We start from the raw sequence: 16,645 nt of genomic DNA, 5'->3' as shown, positions 1-16,645 counted from the left end.
GCCAACTTCATCCTCATCTGTACTCTCACACGGTAAATATACTCGGACAATTCTCGTCCTAATTCCTCCAACTGCCAAATCTACCCACAACATTTGTTCATTTATGTGCCTAACAGAAACTAAAGTATGTTGCGTGCAATAGAATTCATGTCAAACAATCCAACCCCTCACTCTGCCCTTCCTTTTTTTAACACCCGTCAAATACACTTCATAATCTCCTACCTCTTCCTCGTTATTTCCCCTTACCTGAATATCATTAACTCCTAGCACATCCAGATGCATTCTTTTTGCTGACTCAGCTAGTTCTACTTTCTTTCTTCCATAAGCCCCATTAATGTTGATAGCTCCCCATCGAATTGCATTTCGTTTGCCAAATTGTTTCCAAGGAGTCTCTTGCCTGAAAATGGGAGTTGGACTCCGTTACTCCCACAGGTCCGAGGCTTGCTTAAAATGTTCTGAACTCGGTAAATTCGTGAAGCAGGATGCTACCCTACTTACACATAGTCCAAGTGAGGATCTCTTTTCTAACGAGTTAGGGACCATTGGTGGATTGTATAGTCCTAGCCACCTGAGCACAAGTAGGGCCATGACTCTCAAGGGAACTGTCCATACTGCCATATCAAAATCGACAATGAAATTTCGCACAGAGACCCTGAGGAGACCCATGAAATAGCGGTGTACAAAAATTTAGCTGCCATTTCAAACTGGAAGGTTTTGAAATCTTGATACAAAATCCATGTGACAACGTAGCTTACTGGGCAACCCTTGCTTCTTGCTGGCTCGCGCAGTGCACAGCGGAGTGAAGTTGCAGTTGTGCTAGAGAGAGAGAACAAACAGGCAGGCTGCCATGTGCCAAGGTCACTTTATTGTTACGGAACAAATGTGAAACATAAACGAGGTGCGTTAATCGCATGATAAAAACACAAATATTTTTGGCACCATGCACAACAAATATGCACTTTGAGGCCACATTGTTCTTTGCCATTTTCTTTACTTGTTTGAAGGCAATATTTTGCAGGCACTTCAAACTCGGGAGGTTTCTCCGTTGTATAATTGGTTGAAAACCACAAATATTTAATCCTGTCCTTGAACCATGGGGAAGAAAATTGAAAATGAATGAAGGACTGCATTTTCAGTATGCTGTTTCTCTGATAAAAATCAAACTGAAAGTCTTCACAAGTTGGCACAGTGTCTGTTAAGCGGTGATACAAAGCCTTCACTGCCAGAAGAAAAACTTAAAATACCAATATAAATGGTCCGTTATTGTACATTATAAATTTTTCAGCTAACTCATTCCTGGTTGCCAGCGTTTCGCCCGAGTGTGCTAAGTTGGGCTCATCAGTTGGTAAATAGCACACCTACCAAGACGCATGGCTAGTGCATACCGTGGAGGCCACTGCGTAGGCTATTTGGAGCCACCGGCAGTGCCAGTGCACTATGAGAGACTTTGTCTCATTACCAAAAATTGATGCCTGCCTGGCCATCAGATGTTGATCCCCATAGGGAACTTGAAATATTTGTCCCGAATTAGTAAATTTATAATACTCATTGGCCTCCACAGTATGCACTAGCCATGCATCTTGGTAGGTGTGCTATTTACCAACTGATGAGCCCAACTTAGCAACTTAGCACACTCAGGTGAAACGCTGGCAACCAGGAATGAGTTAGCTGGAAAATTTATAATGTCCATAACGGACCATTTATATTGGTATTATAAATTTACTCATTCAGGACAAATATTTCAAGTTCCGTATGGGAATCAACAGATGAAAAACTTGTCCAAACGTTGTATTTTCCCTGTAGTGCCAGGAGGAATCTAGAGAATTTTTATATTGTTGCCCGGAAGAATGTCTTCAAGACAGCTCTTATCACTATAAGTAGTCCAGGAATCTAGCAGTAACAAACACTTCTTTTCTGCAAATGAGAAGAAGGATTCTTTAAACCAATACTTTAATTCCTTTTCCCCATTTTCTCTGATTTTGTGGCTGTTACAATTATATTTCTGGCATGAAACATTTCTTTGGAAACTCTTGGATCAAAAGTTTTAGTTGCCTCCTATAGTACAGTGAATAATTTTGGGAAAAGAATACTGGCCATACTAATTGTAGGCATAATTGTGTATGAATGGGTGAGTGCACTAACTGATTGAGCAACTGTTTCTGTATGTTTCTCACCAACAAATGATAGAGTCCTTTTCGCTTTCATTTCGTGCACGAAACCACTCTGATCAGTATTGTATATTGAAGAAGGGGTATAGTGTAAAAATTGCTCTGTAACTGCTACCACAAATTTCTTTGCAACTTTATCTTTTTCATTTTCTTCTTGCAGATGCAATCCAGGAAACAAATTTCATAATTTTTCTATTTTTTATTTTGGGCTTTTTCTTAAAATGACTCAACCAACTAGCACATGTGCTAAAATTAGTTCGCCCCATTGAAATCTCTCTTCAAATTTCCAAGACCCACAGTCGCAGGTCTTCATCGCATACATTCCGCTTCAGTCTTCTTGCTTCTGTAAAGTGAGAAAATAATTTTGTATGCATCAATTTCCTGTGTTCAGTGAGGCTTACTGATGTAGATTCTAATTGATTCTTCCACCTGTACAGTTGTCATAGTGACATCACCTTACAACAACTTCTGCGAACAGTAGTTAATGAAAGCCGCTTCTTATCCCCCTTATTTAACCATAAATTTACAGCTTTTCTCTTGTATGCAAGATTTACAGTTTGTTTCACTTCCTTCAGTAGATCGGAAGCATAGCTTTAACTAGTAGATTTGCTAGGTGACTGCGGTGTCTCTTCACTGGATTGACAGGAATCAGACTCAGGGCTCAAAATTGGATCCGTAACACATGTTCCTGGCAATGGTGTGCTGCCTTCTCTTTCAGATAATGTAGATGAGGTGTCGCTGCTTCCACTATCACTTTCACTGTCACTGTTTCTCTCCAGACACGACTCTGAGACGATGCTGACACCCATGGAATGATTTCCAATTAGTTCAATCACATTTCGACCCATCTCCCTTTCTTCCGAAGTTATTTCACGGGAAGAGGAGAAACCGTTTTCATGGAAATAACTTAAAGCATACTCTAGAATATTAGCTGGAGTCATGACTGCTCTTTCAAAGGAACATGTGTCAACTGGCTAGCGCAGAAAGCTCAAGGTAACCCTGTCACTTCAGGGCTGTCCACGTCGAGCTGTATGCTGTAAATTATGACTCTTAACTGTATGCCAACTCGTGCAATACTATTAGATATTTCCGTATAATTTCAGGACCTTACAGATTGAAATGACAGCTGAATTTTTGTACATTGCTTTCTTATGGACCTCTCATCCTCTCTACCAAATTTCATTGTTGATTTCGATATGACAATATGGACAGTTCCCTTGTCGGAATATGTCCAAGATGTCCACTCCCATTCCATAGCAACTGGTATCCCGACTCTCAGGACCACTTACTACGCCACTCGGCCGTTGCCCATGGTTCACAAAGGAAAATAATACCAAGGTAAACAAAATATTTCAGTACCTTCAGATATCAGGGTCTTCTTTGATGTCCTCAGCTGTACTCAAATCATCCGACTGAAGTGCATGGTGATTCTACAGTACATACAGTAGAACAGACATCAAATCCTTTTATTTAGCTGTATTCAATTTTCACAGAATATGTGAAAGATATGTGCTATCTTCAATTTTCATGAACTCTTTGAGTAAATGCTAGAGATCAAGCTAGCTAGGCAGGCGCCTGGTCGCGCATGTGCACTTCGGGCGATCCAGCATAGCGCAACCCCTCCAAACAGAGCTCCTGCTGCAAGGACACTTCAGTGCATAAGTTTACACTCAGCTGTCGCGTGCTGTTTCCTAATTTCTCGTTGTCTTATAACTGTGCTCAGTGGTGTAGTTAGGCCTATCTGTGACAGTATGGAAGGCGTTGAAAGTAGCCTGCATCGTAAGATGCTAAAGAGTCAGGCTCATGCAGCAATCTCGAACGTTATAAACGTTATGAAAAGGGAGGCATTGGAAGAAAAGTTTGTGATATATTGTAAGAAAGTGCAGGAAAGAGTAGCAGCAGCTGTTGGAGTGTCAGAAAGCTCTGTGGCACGGATTAAGAGCGAAGAACAAAACGTGATGAAATTAGGAAAACCTACGGATAGATTGTTTGAAACACCAAACAAAAGAAGAATGCCCACAAAGAATGTTACTGGACTAGACGACTTTGACAAAGGAGTCGTACGTCGTATAGTAAACAATTTTTAATTGGTTGAAAAATGTTTACCTACAGTTTCAAGAATTCATGAAAAGTTAGAGAAAGACTTAACGTTCAATGGATCCAATACTAGTGTCAAGCGAATCCTTTGATCATTAGGAAAAAACTAACACTACTAAGTGCATCCTAATGGAGAAGCATGACATAAAATACAAAATATTTGTTTATTTGAAAAAAAAAATGCCCAGTACCGGGTGGATGAAACTTATATTCATACGTCCCATGTATCTAGCAAAGGCTGGTCTCAAAATCCAGTATATCAGCACCCATGTTCAAAGGAAAAAGACTTATTGTTGTACATGCTGGCGGGGAAATGGGTTTCATTGAGAACTGTCTGAAAGTCTGGCAGTAAGAGTGGCAACTACCATGATGACATGAATTGTGACAATTTTTTTAAGTGTATGAAAGATATGCTTATTCCTAATCTTCCACCTTGCAGTGTTTTCGTGATTGACAACGTGTCATATCACAACAAGGAAGTAGATTGTGCTCCAACCTCCAACTCACGGGAAGTGACGATCTCGTGGCTAGTGAATAGGAACATTCCACACCATGAGACAATGTACAAACACGACCTTCATGAGCTTATCAAATTGCACAAGCCGGCACACAAAACCTACATTCTAGGTGAACTCGTGGAACAGTACGGACACTCGGTCCTTCTCCTGCTCCCATATTACCCTGAATTAAATAGTTTTGAAATAATGTGGGCAGATGTGAAGAATTGGGTAGCTTCTCACACCACCACTTCACTATTGACGATGTAGAGAAACTTGCTAGACAGAAATTTACGTCAATATCCGCCAAAGACTGGAAGCGTAAATGTGAACACACAAAGAAGGTGGAGAAAGAATTCATGAGGGATGAGGCACCTCTTGAAGTCTTTTTTTCTTCTTTTTTTTTTGCTAGTTGCTTTACGTCGCACCGTCACAGATAGGTCTCATGGCGAAGATGGGACAGGGAAGGGCTAGGAGTGGGAAGGAAGCGGCCGTGGCCTTCATTAAGGTACAGCCCCAGCATTTGTCTGGTGTGAAAATGGGAAACCACGGAAAACCATCTTCAGGGCTGCCGACAGTGGGGTTCGATCCTACTGTCTCCTGAATACTGGATACTGGCCACACTTAAGCGACTGCAGCTATCGAGCTCGGTCTGAAGTCATTATAGAGTCCTTTGTGATCCAGCTTGAAACAGGCGACACGTTATACAGCGAGGATGACAGAAGTGATGAAGAAGGACTCACAAGGGACACCTTTGACCTTGAACGCTCGGAACCGCACACAACCATTCTTAGAATAACAAGCAATCATAAACAAAACAGTGGTGTGCGTCATTTCCATGCAAAACGTTGCATTCTACCTCAAGTAACATTTCAATAGAGAGACACAAAGTAACAAGATATCAATACCATAGGAAGGAAATTATATGTAATTTGATGGTGTCAGTGTATCATTACATTTTCAATCAGCAGTGCCAAAAACTCTCTGCTTAAAGTACTTATAATAGCGCAAAACACTCATATACAGCAGTACCACACACCTGAGAATGCTTATATTAGTCCTTAAAGTGCAGATGCAGGATTTCAATGAAGCGGTTAAAACAAAGTGGGAGGGAACAATGTGCACACCTCACTAACGCCACGTTATCACATTCCAAATCACTTTTGCATTAACGCAGTCCAATATCAAAACCCACACTAATTACATTTTCAAATGATGATGTGGTATGTCAGTGTCATAACCTGACTTTCGCCAAGCATATTGCAACATAGGCTTATACATAGGTGTAGCAAATTGATTGTAAATCACAGAGTGAAGTTTCACGATGAAATAATGATAATGTACCTTCACTTGTGGTTTGGCACCTTGTAGTCTTACAAAATCAGTAATCCTTCTGATATAAAGTTTATATTGCTGAAAGAAGTAAACATCAAGGGGTTGGCAATATTTTGTTGTTTTCAGTGGCAATATCTTCAGCGTAGCATCTTTGTGTAGAAAACTTGTATCTAGAAGGGTGCGATCTGTATGACCTGCCCAGGAATCACACAACAATGGGCTCTTTTCATTTGTTACATGTTCGCCAAGGACTGAAGTTAGAAAACGTTTCATGTGTTCTTTAGTCATTTTTCCACTTTTGCTTGCCTCCACATGAATGTTTTGTGGGCAGGTTGTTGCAAGTTTCTTTAAAATATTTGGACCGAAAGTGCCTTGTGTCTCTTGAAAACAGATGTACAACTTGTTTGCTAGTCAGCCTGCCATTGATAAAGCCACATCAATTTTGTAGCTGTGGTTAGAGCTATGAACAGACTGCAACACACTACCTGTAGTTTTCTCTCTCCTCTGTAAGACAGTGTTGAAGCTGAAGACATTTCATACTGGAATTGACTCTGGTCACTGTTCCAAACATTACCTTTCTCCACACCCTCCTCTGTTATAAACATGTTCACTTCTTCCACAAACTGTTGTGCATTTTGACGTATAATATTATCGTCTTCTATGTCCTTACGTGTGACAAATATAGTAATATGCCTGGATAAAATGCCATAATCAGCCTTGAGATGGTTGATAAAGGAAATGGAAGCTTTGAAATTGACCAAGCCAACCATTTTAGCTCCTCCTAGTGCCTACATCTGCAGATGCCAATAGTGAACAGTAGATCTACCTCCTTGCACCATCAAATTGCGACATTACATACTCTTTAATAGTTTGTAATTGTGACAGTCTGTTTCCTTTGAAACTTGCACCTGCTCCCCGTTTCCTAGACACATAATGTAGAATTAATGTGCAATTTTATTTACTTTTGATGCACTTATAGCACTTCATTAGTTTGCTATTGGAATTGAAGCCATGATGTAGTAGTCCTCATAAATGTTCTCTAGTACGCTGTCATCAGTATCTTATAATACACTGGACCTCGTCTTTTTGGGTGGAGAGAGTTCGTACTCACTTTGACTCGACTGTTCCTGTTGCTCTGGAGATGAATGTCGTGTACTGCATGAAGAGCCACCTTCAGGTTTAGGTTCCTCCTGTCCTTCAAAATCCATATATCTATAAAACGTAGCGTCGTGTATTTCTGTGTCATTGCCATTATATTTCTGAATTATTATGTTATATAATATATCCGTGAACTCCATATCCTCGGCCCCGATGTCATTTCCATATTCAGCATGTCGCAACTTGGTCCCTAACATTTGGACTACATGCGTAGGATTAATTCTCTTCATGATATCACTGCACTGTACACACTTTACACAGTAACTCACTTACGAACACTCCAAGAGACAAATATGTACTGCAGCTATACCACTCACGCAACTGGAGCACTGGTTAGTGCAGCTACACTATGCCACCGTCTAGTGGTGCTAGCAGACAAGTGCGGAGTTTTGCATGGAAATGAAGCACACTGTTTTGTTTATGATTGCTTGTTATTCCAAGCATGGTTTTGTGCGGTTCCGAGCATTCGAGGTCAAAGGCGTCCCTTGTCATTGGAATTGAAGAGCTGTAGAGGACAGTATAAAACAAGTATTTACTCATTTTGTTAATATATTGTCATTTTTTAAAATGATTTCTTACTTCAGGTCTCATTTATGTTATCTTTGTATACATACATTGTTGCCTTTTACTCAGCATATATAGACCCTTTATTGTGTTTCTTTTTATGACTTATATTTTGTTTCTGTACCTGAAAACCATTATATCATTTATATATCATATCGTTAAGTCACATTTCTTATTTTACAAGAGACCAAGAAAACCTTGGCATTAGGAGCTAGGGACATACGATCATATAGTCTAACCCTGCTTTCTCGCCTTATAGCAAAAGTTCTTCTTTTTATTATTATTATTATTATTATTATTATTATTATTATTATTATTATTATTATTGACTTATTTTACATGACATAGCTCAGGTTATGAAGCCTGCTGTTATGTCAAACCATATTCTACTGGGTACACTGTACATCTGCAGTGTTGTAAAGTTAATTCTGCATCTAATTATAATTTAAAACAATGGCTATGCAAATTGATACACGGATTTAATTTTGACAGCTACTGTAATAAAAGGTCAAATTATGTTCTAACTCCTTAAATCTATCAATCAACTGTAACACTTCTAATTAAATTTGTTTTGGCTATATATGTCTGTAATTTATAGCTGAAAGGGAATTCCACCAACTGAAAATCTGCAGAGTGTTACATGTCAGTTATAACAAATACTGTATTTACGCGAATAATCCCCGCAGCCTAACTTTAGGAAGGCTGATTTTGAAAAAAAAAAAAGCGCCAACATTGACGCAAAAAACCCGCACCTCAATTTCGTGCCTTAATTTTTTTTTTAAATGTGCGGGTATTATTCGCGTAAATGCGGGTATTTATGCGAATAATCCCTGCACCCTAACTTTAGGAAGGCTGATTTTGAAAAAGAATAGCCAACATTGGCGCAAATAAAACCCGCACCCCAATTTCGTGCCTCAAATTTTTTTTAATGTGCGGGTATTATTCGCGTAAATACGGTATTTCAGGTCAGCTGTACGTCACCACAACACCTAGTAAGAAAAGGAAGTTAGCGTTCTCGCTCCCATGGTTCTGCTTTCACACTTGCAAACTTCCCTCCGCGGCAGTCTTCATAGCTGGCCCGATCTCTACCTACTGCATTCTTGCCGACGTGTCATCTGTTCAAATTTTTAAAAAAAGCATTTTGTGTATAATATTCACCAGTTCTATAGAGCATACATAATATATAGAGTGGTATATAATATTTTCCAATTTATATAAGTTTGTAGTATTTACACCAGTTCACATTAGCTGCCACTGATTGCATGCTGCACTCACATTCAGCACCTTGCTGCTTTGCAGGAGCCATCTTGTCCGTTAAATAACTGATATTCTCTAATCCTAGGTTTCTACACACTCAAACCCTTTTTCTTTTCCATTTATCATCATTTCTAACTTTTTTCTTTTTCTTCTTCACAACTACTTAGTATTTCTTCTTCACTGTCTGTCATGTTGTACTCAACTAACATGTGTTTGAGAGTAGGCGTAGCTATTGGTCAGCTTGCGTAGCTTACAGGCCGTGCACATCATGAATGCTTCTAGCTGCTTGGCATAGCTCACTCTCTTGCAGTATAAACATGAGCTGATCAATTCGCATAAAGTAAGTTCTTTAAGAACGAGGGAAGAAGCCTAAGGATGTGTTTGATATTATGCACACCAGTAACTCAAATTTACCGAATTCTCAGCATAGCCCACTCTCTCACTCACTGCCTCAATGTTTGTTCATATCTTTAATTGTCCACATACTTTCTTCTTATAAGGTATAAAATCCAAACATCCTTAGTGCAGATGATTCATCAGGACCTTTGTCACCTACTTGGTAATAAACTGTGTAATTTAACATTGCCACGTAGATATTAGATCTAACTTTCTGGTAGATGATGAGTCGTGTGTCTCAAGTCATTCATTTTGTTCACAGGTTGAAGTGTTAGTTGGCCGTGACAAGGGGAAGCAAGGAATTGTTATGCAAGTTATTCAGGAACGAAACTGGGTGATTGTTGAAGGCCTGAATTGCCACTTACGAACTATTGGAAGAGACAAGGACTTTCCTGGAGTTAAAGTAAAATCAGAAGCTCCTTTGCTTGTTACAGACCAGGTCGCACTGGTTGATCCTTCTGACCTGTAAGTGTGTGCACTGTTTCCTCTGCTTGTAAGTTTTAAGTAAGTGGAGTGGAGGTTCACAGAATCTGGTGAGAAGGTTCGAGTTTCCAACAGGAGTGGAAGGATCATTCCAATCCCTAAACTTGCAGAAGAGACTATGGATTACAAGACAAGATCTTCTTATAAAGGTATTCATTCATTCATAAAGTAGCTAAACCCTATATCAAATAACCTGGGAGATAAAGTAAATACGAAAAAAAACATGGTAAATGTGGTGGTACTGTCTGTCTTTTGGTAAGGTGCTAAAAATACTTTACAGGTGTTAAGTAATGTTATTTCCACCTAAAAGTTATGTACGTCATCTAAATCCGTTTATCTTCACTTTTCACTTTTAGAAAGCTCTTTAGTTTCAATTTATAATTGATACTCGTACATTAACCCGTAGAGTGGGGCTCGCTTCAGGTGACGCGGCTGGAGCGAGCCCGATGGTGGGCGCGCGTCATGTGAAGCGCGGAAAGTTTTTATTTTTTATCTCTGTTACAAAACAAGCGGTAAGTTTGAAACTTTCTCCGTATGTTCCGAGAGGTGCTGCCATCTGACAGAATTTTTTTCACCTTCGTGTATCTAAGCCGTTCTCGTCTAGGAATCCCCTTATTATCTGCTACATAGCTGCGTAGCGCAAGAACAACCTATGTGGCGCTTGGCGAGAAGCTCAGTCAGTGTGCTGCAAGGAGCGTAGTATTTCGTGTCTCGGTGTGAATGTTTTCAGCTCTCATAAGCTGTTTCGTTGGTATACACATTTATCTTGTGATTTATTGTTTTAATTCTACATGTAGCGTTTCATATTTGTAATCAACATGTCCAAAAGAATTGTAGATCTTCCGAGTGATGATATACGGGATATTCTCGAGCTCAGTGAGGAAGATAGTTGCAGTGATTCTAGTTTAGATAGTAATGGTGAAACTATCCCGCTATTAGATGCTCCAAGCACGAGTGCTTCCGTCGGAGTAGGCCTGTTGCCTAGATGCCGTGGACAGGTGTCGAGTTCGAGCTCCGATGAGAGTAGCGAGTCAGAAAGTGAGAGCGATTTGCCTCCTATTCTGCCTAGCGACTGGGATGTAGGGGGATGTAGGAGAGCCCGATTTCCAGCTACATATCAAAGTGGAATTCAGGGCGAACTTTTAAATAAAAACGATCCGGACGAAATATATGAGCATTTCATTGACGATGAACTGTGCGAACTTATTGCAGAGCAAACTAATCTGTACGCTCAGCAGTCAATACAAGCTAGTATAGGAACAGCTAAGATGAAAAGGAGAAGCAGGGAGAGGGATTGGGTTCCTACTAACAAGGAAGAAATAAAACTTTTATTTGGGATCTTTCTTCTTCAGGGTATAATTCAAAAGCCGAAGCTATCTCATTATTTTTCACGTAATAGATTGTTTGCTACGCCCGTCTTTTACGAGACCATGTCCGAGAAACATTTTATCCTTCTACTGAAATTTTTACATTTCTCAGATAATGAGGCTTACGATCGGCAAGTATCCCCAAAACTCTACAAAGTGAAGCCAGTTCTAGACATTCTTGTATCAAAATTTAAAATGTCCTATTTACCAGATGATCGTCTATCAATTGACGAAAGTTTGCTCCTTTGGAAAGGTCGCTTGGGGTGGAAAATGTACATTCCGAAGAAGAAAGCTCGTTTCGGGATGGAATCTTTTAAATTGTGTGAGGCTAAAACAGGATATGTGTGGAATATCCTGTGGTACACAGGCAAGGAAACTGAGCTAGTAAATGTGGTTTGTGGGGTAAATATTTCTCAGTATACCAAGCCCTCGAAAGTAGTGTTTGCCCTAGCCGAACCTCTTCTAAATAAGGGATATCTCATAGCTCTAGACAATTATTACAGTAGCCCGGAACTCTTCGATCAGCTCAATGAATTTCAGACAGACGCTGTCGGCACTGTAAAATCTAACAGAAAAAATCTTCCGAAGGACGTCATGGGGAAAAAGCTGAATAAAGGGGAGGTGGCTTTTGCCTATAAAAACAAACTCATGGCCTTGAAGTGGAAAGACAAGAGAGAAGTCTGCATGCTGAGTAGTATTCATGACGCGGAAATGCGCACTGTTCTAAACAAGAAAGGAGAAACCAAAGAGAAGCCGGTCGTATGTATTGAGTACAATGACTCAATGGGAGGGGTGGACTTATCGGACCAATGTATCATGCCATACAGTATGGCGAGAAAAAGAATGAAGAAATATTACCACAAGATTTTTAGACACCTACTGGATATAACAGTGTTCAATGCTATTGTGATATACAAGAAACACCGCGGTAAATTCACTCAGCTGGAGTTTCATATTCAAATTGTGCAGAAACTATTTCAAAAGTATGCGAACGCTACCCCTAATGCAGCCTTGCCAGTTCGATTAGTGAGACTCGCACCCGTTGACTTGTCAACTCGATTCTCGGGAAGGCATTTTCCAGATTTCAATCCAGCCTCGAAGTCAAGACTGTACACAAATAAGAGATGCGTTGTTTGCGTGGCGAAAGGCCAGCGGCGGGACACTCAGTATTGTTGTGCAGAATGCAATGTCGCTTTGTGCCCCTCTCCTTGCTTCAGGCTATACCATACAGTTGAAGTATGAGCATTGCAAATATGCCAGCGAGTCTCAGGTTCCATACTTGGGGAATCTGAGAAGATCGTAGTCTACACTCGGTGACCACTGTACATTCTGCGTGCTGGCAACTATCAGTGACCATCCTGAAATAGTTCTTTTCAATTTTCTCTCCAGTCATTTGTTATAGCTATTGAGTGTAAATAGTGTTGAACAGTGTAGTGTAATTTTGTGTAATGTGGTGACAAAATTGTGATGAATGAACTCATGGATTACTCGCTGCCCTCTTCAATGGCAAGTTATAGGCCTACATGGTGAGTACATTTTTCTATTTTATTTCAGGAAAATATGATATTTGAGTGAATGTGCCTGTATTATTTGGAGTATTTGATACTTTTTTATTTGTGTGTTACGTATTTCAACGTTGAATTAATGTAAGCAACACAAATAATACTCCGAATCGAAGTAAATATGAAATGGCACATATGCAATTTTTGCACTGACACTGGATGGATTGAAAAATCGTTTCAATTGTAAATAATAGCGCAATTTACACCGCAACGTGTAACTTTATGCTAATTTTAACATAATAGAATATTTAAGAGGGTGTAGGTTGGCAAAAACTATTTCTTTTTTAAAGAAAAAATTTACTGAAAATGATTCCCCACTATGCAGGAAGTCCTCGTTTATGACCTCCCCACTTAACGGGTTAAAGTGCCTAGTGAGAGGGGCGATATGTCAACAGAGGAACAGCCATTGCAGTATTCAGTAGCGGCTCATTTAACTAGTATACAACCCATGTGTTTTCTGTTTGCTGCTGTGTTCTGGGTGTTATTGGCACGCTAGTGACTTTGCATATTATTACGAGTTTCTTTCATGCTAATATTTAGTAATATATCATTATTAAGTTGGTAGTTGGTCTTTGTCTTGGTGTTCAGGACTCATGTGGCGTGTATCGAGTAGATGATATTGCATTGCAATCGGGAAGGCAATTTTTAAGGTTACCTCCATACCATTGTTCTTTAAATCCAATTGAAAGTGTCTGGAGTCAAGTTAAAGGCCATGTGGCTAGGAACAACAAATCTTTCACCCTTGCAGACGTAAGATAACTGCTGCTGGAAGAGATTGAACTAGTGACCCCTCAACGTTTGGAAATGTGTGCAAAACACATCATTGAGATGGGAAAAAAAACTAATGTGGGATATAGACCAGTTAGCAGACGATGCCATTGAACGATAGTGGTAAATGTGAACAGTGATGACAATTATGATATGGAAGGGATTGAGTAACCTATCTTTCCTCCGCAGGCGACACTGGTGAGTACATTAACCTATCGCAAGAAATAAATTTCATAGTAAATCCGTATTGTCGGTCTCATTAAGAAATAAGGTCGCTTAAGTGCGGCCGGTATCCAGTATTCGGGAAATAGTGGGTTCGAACCCCACTGTCGGCAGCCCTGAAAATGGTTTTCCATGGTTTCCCATTTTCACACCGGGCGGATGCTGGGGCTGTACCTTAAGTAAAGCCACGGACGCTTCCTTCCCTCTCCTAGTCCTTTCCTATCCCATTATCGCCATAAAACCTCTCTGTCGGTGCAACGTAAAGCAGCTTGCAAAAAAAAAAAGAAAGTCTAATTGATTGTACCTTTAAAATACAATACAGTATTATCTTTTTATATTATTTTAAGAAAAAGGACATGTTTCATCTCTTCTGTTGTGAGACATCTTCGGCCTAAGCTATTATGGTAAAAACACATGATAATCTTAATGCTATGAACAATGACATATATTAAAATATTGAAGAGTCAAGGTGACTCAATCTGTCACATTTAAAAACGGATTTTTAAAAACACAGTTCGTGTAAGTCTTAAAACCATTATTTGGATAGTAAAAGTTCCATTGTACTTGTAATATACAAAATTAATTGAAAAGATGCCCATAGTGTGCTAAAATTGAGTTCAAACTTGGAAAACGTTGATGTGATCTAGTGTTGGAAGCCTTGAGTATGTGAATATCTGATCAAACAGGGCTTGTTTGTAGGTGGAATAACTCAGTTGAATTGTATTATGTGGCCGGACAGTTCTTGCAAAGCATATATTATTTTGAAAATCTAAGAAGGAAAAAGAAAAAGAAGAAAACGATAAGAGAGTTGTACGAAATATTGAAATAAACAAAGTGTTTTTACGGTGTCTGAGTACTTACTTCTCCACCCTGTTTGTCTCTCTCCCTTGTCCAGCCAGCTCGTGTATGGCTTCGTATGGGACTGTTGTTTGCTGTTAATTGTGAACTAGGAGCAGCATGTTCCGGAGCAGGGATGAGAGGAGTGGTAGTAGAGGGAGTCGAGTGGAGGGGAATGGATGAATTAAAAGCGTTAGAATTGTTCATGGTTGAGTTTCAGAAATTTTGTTTTGATTACTATTGGGGTTAATTCTTTGATCAATGTTAATAAAGATATTTTCGTATATATTGAGAAGAATGCCTTTATTAATTATTTGTAAGATGGAAAGATCTTATTCAATGTCGGAAAAGGGATGATTGTAGTCAGACGTGTGACTACTCATGGCTGAGACGCCGCCGCCCGCATTCTGTACACAATTGAGCAAACGATCCGACCTAGAGTCGAACCGCAACCTCCTAGTACAAAGAGTAATGTAAAATAAGAGTCAAAAACTTAAACAGAAAGAGGAGACTCAATCCAAGTGTATCTCACAATTCAGTAGTGAAAATGCCAGGTCCAAGGATTGAAGGTGTCAGAATAATATAATTATATAGGGAAATAATTTTAAGACATATATTGGAAATCTCAAGACAATGCAGCTTTGAAAAGTTGAAGCCAGCTAGGCATGGTGAAACATTAGGGTACACAACAGGATGTTTGTAACTCCCTTATCACAGTGTGTACATGATCAAAGGACAGCAGAACGAAGCTTAGAGGACACACGTAGACGGAAAGTTTCAGATGTTTCAAGCTTTCGGAACAATTTAAAGATTATAACCTTATTAGGAAAGGGATGTTACTGACCAATAGGAAAACGACAAATCAGAATCACGAGGAGGTCGAAGTCGACATTGTGTGGTAGTTTCGAGAACACCAAAGGTGACTTAAGGAGGTAACAAAAGATTAGGAGATGAGTTGGGAGCAGAAAGCCAGTGGGGAACAGAGCTAGAGCAATAAGCCGGTCAGGCCGTGAGACGGTAATCAAGTTAGAGCTCGGAGCCAGAACCCAACAGTCAGGGCATCGGTGATCACTAACTCACTGTTGAAAAGTATTATTAAGGCGGTTGCCGGGAAATCATCTAAGCTTGGATGATAGAGTAGAGGATTGGAACGACACTTAAGCAGAAGGGTCAAAACCGCAAGTACGAAAGCCTTTCAGGGAACAATAGGCAACCAGGGAACAGCATAAGTATATGGGCAAGGATCCGATCCTCAGATTCGTATAGCTGCATTATAAAGACACTTATTTAGAGGAAGTGACTTTAAAGGAACATTGGTTGTTCTTATTAAGGACGAGTTGGAGGTCTCCGGAGGAGCCCATCGGGTAGTTCACTAATGATCTGATGGCCAGGCAGGCATCAATTTTTGATAATGGGACAAAGTGTCTCATAGTGCATTGGCACTGCCGGTGGCTACAATTAGCCTACGCAGTGGCCTCCACGGTATGCACTAGCCAGCGTCTTGGTAGGTGTGCTAGGTACCAACTGATGAGCCCAGCCTAGCACACGAGGGCGAAACGCTGGCAACCAGGAATGAGTTAGCTGGAAAATTTATAATGTCCAATAGCGGACCATTTATATTGGTATTAGTTCACTAATGTTTACAGAAGCCATATAAGGGAAAATTCATGTAAGAGATGTGGAGCATTCAGGTCATAGACTCCAGCGGGGATAAAGAACTTTACCGACGGCAAAACAGACGGTTGGGAAGAGGTAACTACGGAAGGAGTAGATCCAGTACAGCAACAGAGCCCACACCCAGCAACCCATACAGACATTAACGCTTATAGGGCAACAAGGCTGCATTCTCTTGGGTTGAGGTGTGTGAAGCGAGTGAAGTTAGTGAGCGTTAAAAAGTGTTAGTAACCACGTAAAGCGAAGAAAGAAGACATTGT

General features: G+C 40.0%; 1 pseudogene; it reads left to right on the top strand.

Moving 5' to 3' along the window:
* The window catches only part of LOC136872771 (large ribosomal subunit protein uL24m-like), a 43,352-nt pseudogene that overhangs the window by 18,182 nt on the left and 8,525 nt on the right, over positions 1–16,645 (top strand).

Source organism: Anabrus simplex, chromosome 4, assembly GCF_040414725.1.
Source record: "Anabrus simplex isolate iqAnaSimp1 chromosome 4, ASM4041472v1, whole genome shotgun sequence".
Classification (NCBI taxonomy): domain Eukaryota; kingdom Metazoa; phylum Arthropoda; class Insecta; order Orthoptera; family Tettigoniidae; genus Anabrus; species Anabrus simplex.
The sequence above is the reverse complement of the archived record's forward strand: the minus strand, read 5'-3'. Positions and strand labels throughout refer to the sequence as shown.